Source organism: Amblyomma maculatum, chromosome 5 (assembly GCF_055883805.1).
Source record: "Amblyomma maculatum isolate TAMU_Amacu chromosome 5, ASM5588380v1, whole genome shotgun sequence".
In the NCBI taxonomy this organism is placed as follows: Eukaryota; Metazoa; Arthropoda; class Arachnida; order Ixodida; family Ixodidae; genus Amblyomma; species Amblyomma maculatum.
In genome coordinates, this window is record NC_139348.1 from 74548326 (window position 1) to 74556269 (window position 7944).

The 7944-nt window shown below is 45.2% G+C and overlaps 1 non-coding gene across 1 annotated transcript; it reads right to left on the bottom strand.

Moving 5' to 3' along the window:
* Positions 1-6354: 6354 nt before the first annotated feature.
* Positions 6355-6427, bottom strand: TRNAP-CGG (transfer RNA proline (anticodon CGG)). Its single transcript has one exon. It is a non-coding gene; the product is annotated as a tRNA-Pro (tRNA).
* Positions 6428-7944: the final 1517 nt, after the last annotated feature.

The window sequence follows — 7944 nt, forward strand, 5'->3', positions numbered from 1 at the left end:
CTAACTAACGTTTTAATTTTTCATTCTCATGTGTTCAAGTTAGATTTTTTTTCTTAATCGAAGCTTTGCGATTTTGCAACTCGGCAACGCTAGGAAGCTAAGCGGAGAAGCGCGTTGTCCTGTCTCCTCTCATGTGTTTGTCTTTTTTTTTTGCGCTTACTTTCCCGTACGATCATGAACCAGCTAGCCCAGTAACAAGTTCTACTTCGGGATTTCTCAGCACGGATGTCACATCTGGCTTCGCTCAGCATTGGAAGCATGTCTTATCAGTGAATTCATCATCATCATCAGCCTGATTATACCCACTGCAGGGCGAAGGCCTCTCCCATATTTCTCCACTTAGCCCGGTTCTGTGCTGGCTGCATCCACTTGACCCCTGCGAACTTCTTAATCTCATCCGCCCACCTAACTTTCTGCTGCTCCCTGCTAATTCTGAAACACTGACATAAAGGCGCCCTTGGTCATTCATTGTCGACCATGTCTTCATGACACAAACTCGTTACATTTGTAGCATCTTGCGGGAAATACAACACTACCATGCAAATGCAAATGTCCTTGCCGAATTTTAAATTTTCACGAGTGCTTTAAAATTGACGTAAATATTAGAACATTATACTTCTTCTCAGCTTTGCTGCCGGTACTCCGTCGCATTCCACTTTCCCTCAGGAAAGGACTGACCACCTTTTGCTTGTGGCCGCTCGTAAGTTTTAGCTTTGACATTTTGTATTACCCTCTGCAAGTATGTAATCAAGCCTTTTAAGTTGTGCGCTTTGCCTTCGAATCTCTTTCGATGCCATTCCTTTTCTGCTTCCCACTCCTGTTTTTTCATCCGGTCTTTTTTCTGTTCCTTCTTCTATTCCTGTTTTCTCGTTATATTTTCAGGAGTTCCCATGTAAAATCTTCCTCATCAGCAATTTCAAACAGAGCTTTAAAATACGGTTTATCAGTACTTAACATCAGCTACCGCATCCATGTACTCGCACATATTCTGCAAAGTTCCCTCCGGCAATATCTAGATTTCATAGCTGCTTCTCTGAGCTTTTGACTTTGCTGACATGTTGTAAAACTACTACATGCGTCTCCACTTATTTACCTCTATAGATTTCCGACAGTTCAAATTTTAATAACCCAAAACTTGAAGCGCGGCGAATCTCAACCAATGGACAAGCACTTACCCGCAAAAGCAGCACCAAGTCGTATGGTCGACCCAACCGTTCCAATCCAGTTAAGCGTGGGTTTAGGGGGCACATGAGAATCCCTAGTGAAGGCGACGCCCGTTTCACAATTGAGAGCAGTGTTGAAAAGTGAAGAGGTAAAAACATGGCGGACGAAGAAGAGCGGGTTTAACCACCATCGTTAGACGAATCAATCAAAAACGAACCTCTAATGCCAGGGCACACTACGAGTGGTCCTATTCGCAAGTTAAATGGCCGCCGGCCTTGCAGCTGAGGGAGCTGGCTTTTAACTTCACTTTTTCACATGCTCTCACAACTGATCATATGCCGCCCATAGAACGAGTTGGGATATAGTGGTGAGAAAGAAGTTTTTGTGGTGGTAAAGATGGCGGCATAAGAAGCCTAAATCCGCAGGATATTGAAATAAGTTCGGTCTATTTGCCCAAGACATTTGAGCAACTATTAACTATCGTGTGATTCACTGTTTCATTACTGATCACATGAATGTTTTCTTACACCGGCATAAATAAACTGAGAACTTAAATTCGCAAAAATATCTGACGAGTCACCTTTTAGTCGAAGTGCCATGCGACTGGCGTTTGCAATCAAGATGTGGTCGATGACCATATACCACCCATACTCCCCAATTCTGAAATTCTCGCCTGTCTTCGACTGGCCGTCTTCCACCCCTTGAATTTTGCCAGCGTCATAGGCTTCATTCGGAGCAAGGCACACATCGCAGTTTGATATGACGTGGTGTTTAAGAGAATTTAGCTGGTTTGAAATGATCTAAAACACAAACAAGGCTCTTGTTCTAGCACTCAGACTGGACAGGTGTTTTCAAACACAACGGAAGCAGTGGTATTATGCATGCACATAGATAACATCTTTGAAGTATGCATGCTACATTGTTGTCATATGGTTAGTACAAAGGTTGCATTGGCATGGTTTCGCCTTGGTGGCATTACCGCGCTATGGCAACTCTAGGAAACGAAAGAGTGTAAAACACTCACCAGCCATCTTAGTCGGGAAGAAACGGTAGGGTGACAAGTCCACCAAGGACGAGAGTGACCCTTGTGGCCAAACGTAGCAGACAAACCTCCCATGTATAATTCTTTCCTAGTTCAAGTTTAAATTATCATGGTTCCTAAACAATGCATGGGAATAAACATCAACATCTACGGGTGTCCCAGCATGAATGTCACTACTCGTCGCTTCCATAATATGTATGCTTCGGAGCACATTGTTCGATATCGGTTCGATAATATTTAGAACAAGTTTCATCATACATTAGACATTTACACGTGTAATGCGAAATGACCAAAACTAATAACATACATGGTTAAGGGCAGCGGATAATGCACATACCATGCCTCACGACGAGGAAAGTGATCAAAAATCACTATTTACATACCGGAAAAAATTTCGCTGCTCGTGATGATAATATTGTCACGTGGTGGTGGCAAGCTGAATGACACAAATGAAGAGTCTGTGATTGCGCTGAAGAAACTCTTTATTGGGCTGACTTGAGCCCGAAAAAGAACTAAGCAACTCGGCGGCGGCGATAGCAACAAACGTGCTCGCCGATGGGAACAAAGAATGCCCGTAACACTCGTCAACGCTCAATTTAAAGGCTGCTCAGAACAATCTAAATAACGGCGCAAACTGCTAGTAGCACAACCTGGAACATTTCAGAAACCTACGCGAGTGATCGGAATCTTCGAGACAGATCTCGGCGCATCTTGCGCGACAACGAAACTTACAAATGTTCGTCTCGTGACATCGAGCATTGATAAACAAAGAACACAGAACTGATACGCGATCCAGAATCAGAGTGATAAGGCCGCGTGCCGGCGGATTTAGCGGCATTACTCCCCCTTAAAAAAACATTGCCTCGATGCTCCAAAATCAACAAAGCCACTTATATAGAAACATTACAAAATTTAAACATCACGGATTCTTTACCGCGCGTAATAAGGCTTCAGACGAACAACATACGGAGTCCAACCCCCCCCCCCCCACCCTTGGTCTCCTGGATTGTAATCTGCGTGACGTCGTCGTAAGCTGTATCGTCGGGTGTCGGTGCGCTGTTGGTCTTCAATACGCAGCCGTGCGAGTTGTCGGGCTTCCTCTGCACGCTGCAGGTAGACGGCGACGTTAATGTTGTCCTCGTTGCTTACGTGCGGCAGCACTGCGTCGAACATCGTCATGGGCTCCCTGCTGTACACAAGCTTGAACGGAGTCGCCCTCGGCGTCTCCTGGACTACCGTGTTATACGCGAAGATCACGTACGACAAGATGGCGTCCCATGTCTTGTGTTCAGCGTCGACGTACATGGCGATCATGTCCGCTCTTTGTTTTGTTCAGGCGCTCCGTAAGGCGATTGGTCTGTGGATGGTACGCAGTTGTTTGTCGATGGCTTGTGTGACTGTATTCCAGGATGGCTCGCGTTAACTGTGCCGTAAACGCCGTTCCCCTGTTCGTCATGAGCACTTCTGTGGCGGCGTGTCGCAAAAGAACTTGTTCGACAAAAAATTTGGCGGCTTCTGACCCGGTACCATTGGGTAGTGCTTTTGCTTTGATGTAACGGGTAAGGTAGTCAGTGGCCGCTATGATCCACTTGTTACCCACAGATTAAGTGTGACAGGGGCCAAGGAGATCCATACCAATTTGTTGAAAAGGTAGGATTGGGTGCGGAATCGAGTTCAGTAGTCCCGCTGGTCTGATCGGCGGTGTCTTGCGTCGTTGGCACTGGCGACACCACTTCACATAGTGGGCAACTTCGGCAGGCAGTCACGGCCAGTAGTACTTCTCCTGGATTCGGCGCAACGTGCGCGCTAACGCTAGATGGCCTGCGGAGAGCTCATTGTGCAACGCCTACAGAAATTCCATTCGGAGGTTTTTAGGCACAGCAAGAAGATGCGCGGTCTTGTTGGGTGCGATGTTCTTCACGAGGAGGCCATTGCTTAACGTGAACGATGGTAGATGTCGTCTGAACACACCACGAGTGGAAGCGGTCTTTCCTTCCAAGTAATCGGCTAGCGCTTTTAGCTCAGGGTCTGATCGCTGTTGTTCAGCGAAACTGCTGGTGTTTACCGATCCCAAAAAGGTGTCTTCGTCGTTATTTTCTGCCGGCGCATTAACAAGGGGCTCGTTATAAAGAGTCTACATCGGAGTTTTTGTGGCCTGACTTGTAGACGTCTGTGATGTCGGATTTATTTATTTGAAATACCCTGAAGGCAGAATAAGGGACTACATAGGGGGGGATGTGGAAGCAAATCAGGGTAGAACAAAAAGAGGATAACAGGTGATGTTATGGTGGTATGTGAGGGAAGTATATAACTAGTCATAGTAATCTTTATACAAAACTAGGAAAACATAGTCGGGCAAGCAATATTTCACCATAATAAGAGAACTCTAAAAAGATAAAATTGTGCAGCGATTTTAACAAATGGGAAAAACATGTACATCGCGCATGACAGACACTACAAAGCTGACCATGAATACAGAAACTAAAACCAGAAATAAAGATGACAAATGAAACATTTCAGATCTCACCGACTAGGAAACACAGATTACACCGAAAGAAACAAGGAAAGGAAGCTCTATACAGGGAAAGACAAAACCGCGCAAATTGACTATGATGCGTCTGAAGAAGCTAGCAATGCTGCTTGAAACTCTGATAAATCAGTCAAAACGGCGATATTTGACGCCAACTGATTCCATTCATTTATTGCTAAAGAGAGTGGTGAATATTTGTATTTTTTTGTTCGTTCGAAAAGTGGGAGGAGTTTGTTCGCATGGTCAAGCCGGGATGAGACGTGAGGAGGAGGAAGAAGATGGGAGCGAGCAAATTTTGAATTGCTATATTATAATGTGTGAAGAAATGATAATCGCACAAACTTCCTTCTGAAAGCGAGCGATGGTAGGTATAAAACTTCTTTTATTGATGATACGCTCTGAAACCTTAAGTAGGATGATGTAATGAGTCTTGCTGCTTTATTCTGGACGGATTCAAGAAGATTCGAAAGGGAGTCCTGGTGAGGATGCCATATGACGGAAGCATATTCTAAGGTTGGCCTTATCAGTGTAGTGTAAGCTTGATGGCTTGTGTTAGAATTTGCGAGGTGTAAGCGGCGCCTTAGCAGGCCAAGTTTTCTAAAAGCTTTGCCGGTGATGAGGTCTATATGAGCATTACAAGAGAGATTAAAATACAAATGAACACCCAGATATTTTATAGAACAAACAGATTCAACAGCTTTACCGTTGATTGTGTACACGCTAAGTAACGGTCCTGGAACAAACGAAAATCTTATATGTTTAGTTTTTTCTTCATTAATTTCCATTTGCCAAGTACGGCACCATTCAGTTAGCCTGTTTAGATCGGACTGGAGCGTATGTGCATCTTCCGCGTTAGATAATGTTTTATAGATTACACAGTGATCGGCAAAAAGGCGAATTGATGAGTTGATGTTACTTGCTTTTTCATTTATATAAATTAAAAAGAGCAAAGGCCATGAGGACTGTCCCTTGTGGGACACCTGATTTTACACGTGCAGGGTTAGATATGCAATCATTTATCTTAACTGATTGGAAACGATTAGTCAAGAATTCAGCTATCTATCTGGCGGTTTTATCATCAAGCTGCAGATTTTTAGTTTTTAACAGTAAACGTTTGTGAGGAACACGATCAAAGGCTTTTGAAAAATCGACAAAAATTGCGTCTGTGTCAAGGGACATATGTAGCGCATGATGTAGGTCAGTAACTGCTGATAGTCAAGTTCGACTCATCGAAGGCTGGCATTGATAACCGGCCCTTGGCTACCGGCGCATGCGTCGCGCCTTTTCCCCCTCTCGTTTTATCATTTCTTTCTTTCCAATGCTTTTCTATATGTTCGCAAGCCGAGAATAAACATGCGGTCATTCGCCGGGCGACGCTGTCTGCGGTGGTTGTTTATTGACGCTGTGGCCGGTGGCCATACGCGTAACAGTAACTAATTCAAATAACTGCGTTTGACATGAAGGAAAGAAGCCAACAGTCGGCGAGGCCAAGGAAAGCGTTGGCGGTGGTACTTTATGTCTTTTTCTTTTTAATGTTTACTTGGATAGTCACAGAAATTAGTAATGTAATCTGTTTAGGGGAAAGATATTTAAAAACAAAGTAGAAGAAAAAACAACGTGCCGATGGTGGGAACCGAACCCACGACCTCCCAATACCGCGTCCGGTGCTCTTCCAACTGAGCTACATCAGCCGCTGTCCCCCCTGCTACTTGCTTGGGTATTTATGTTGTCTGTATACGAACCTTGAGAGTGTTCACCAGCGCCACCTTCAGCCAAAGCGGCGGACGTGGAACGTCCTTTGTTACCGCCAGCGTCACGTAGAACGTGATCAAGAGCGAGGCCGAAAGCTGTGCTAGAACCCTCTCACGCTAACTATGGCTTCAAGACTGCCAGAACCGAGACCCCCGTAAGCTACAAGCCGATCAATTAAGGGGAAATGAGGGTGCTCGTTATAATACATGAAGGAAAGAAGCCAACAGTCGGCGAGGCCAAGGAAAGCGTTGGGGATGGTACTTAGTCTTTTTCCTTTTAATGTTTACTTAGATAATCACAGAAATTAGTAATGTAATCTGTTTAGGGGAAAGATAATTAAACACAAAGTAGAAGAAAAAAACAACGTGCCGATGGTGGGAACCGAACCCACGACCTCCGAATATCGCGTCCGGTGCTCTTCCAACTGAGCTACATCGGCCGCTGTCCCCCCTGCTACTTGCTTGGGTATTTATGTTGTCTGTATACGAACCTTGAGAGTGTTCCCCAGCGCCACCTTCAGCCAAAGCGGCGGACGTGGAACGTCCTTTGTTACCGCCAGCGTCACGTAGAACGTGATCAAGAGCGAGGCCGAAAGCTGAGCTAGGACCCTCTCACGCTAACTATGGCTTCAAGACTGCCAGAACCGAGACCCCCGTAAGCTACAAGCCGATCAATTAAGGGGAAATGAGGGTTCTCGTTATAATACATGAAGGAAAGAAGCCAACAGTCGGCGAGGCCAAGGAAAGCGTTGGAGATGGTACTTTGCCTTTTCCTTTGGGGTGGGTGAAGACATCTGGGATGTCTTCACCCACCCCGAACAACCCTAAAATTATGCACCTAACCAATTCTAGCAGCCCACATTCGATATCTATCCAGCACTATTCCGAGTCAAGCAAAACCAGATATGCATCCTTCTTCAAAGCTACGGAGAAATATTTTCCTCAGTATCGAAGGTGCGTCTAACTAGACTGAGAAAACTCCGAATAGTCGCCGAAGAACACACTCCCTTCTGTGTATCACGGCGGGAAAGCTACGCCATTGGCGATCAATTTAAGGAAATGCTCGTGATAAAGTCATCCAGCAATGGCAGAGTACCTGGACGACCTCATTTGTTCTAGCGAAGAAGCCGGAACCCTTCTTTTGTGCGTTGGTAACCGCTGCTTGAATAGCTTAACGAAAAACGATGTCTACCCGCTCCAAGCATCGACAACACACTGCATCGGCTTTGCAATACTAAGCAATTTTCATCGCTGGACCTAAAAGCGGACACTGGAAAACAGTGTTCTACGGAATCGACCGCGGGAATAAAGCATTCATAACCATATGGCCTCTTCGAGTTCAAGGTAATGCTATTCAGCTTTTGCTCCTCACCAACTCCTTCTCAGCGAAAAGTGGGTACTGTACTGGCTGGCTTAAAAAGGTAGATTTTTCTGGAATACTTAGACGATGATGTTGT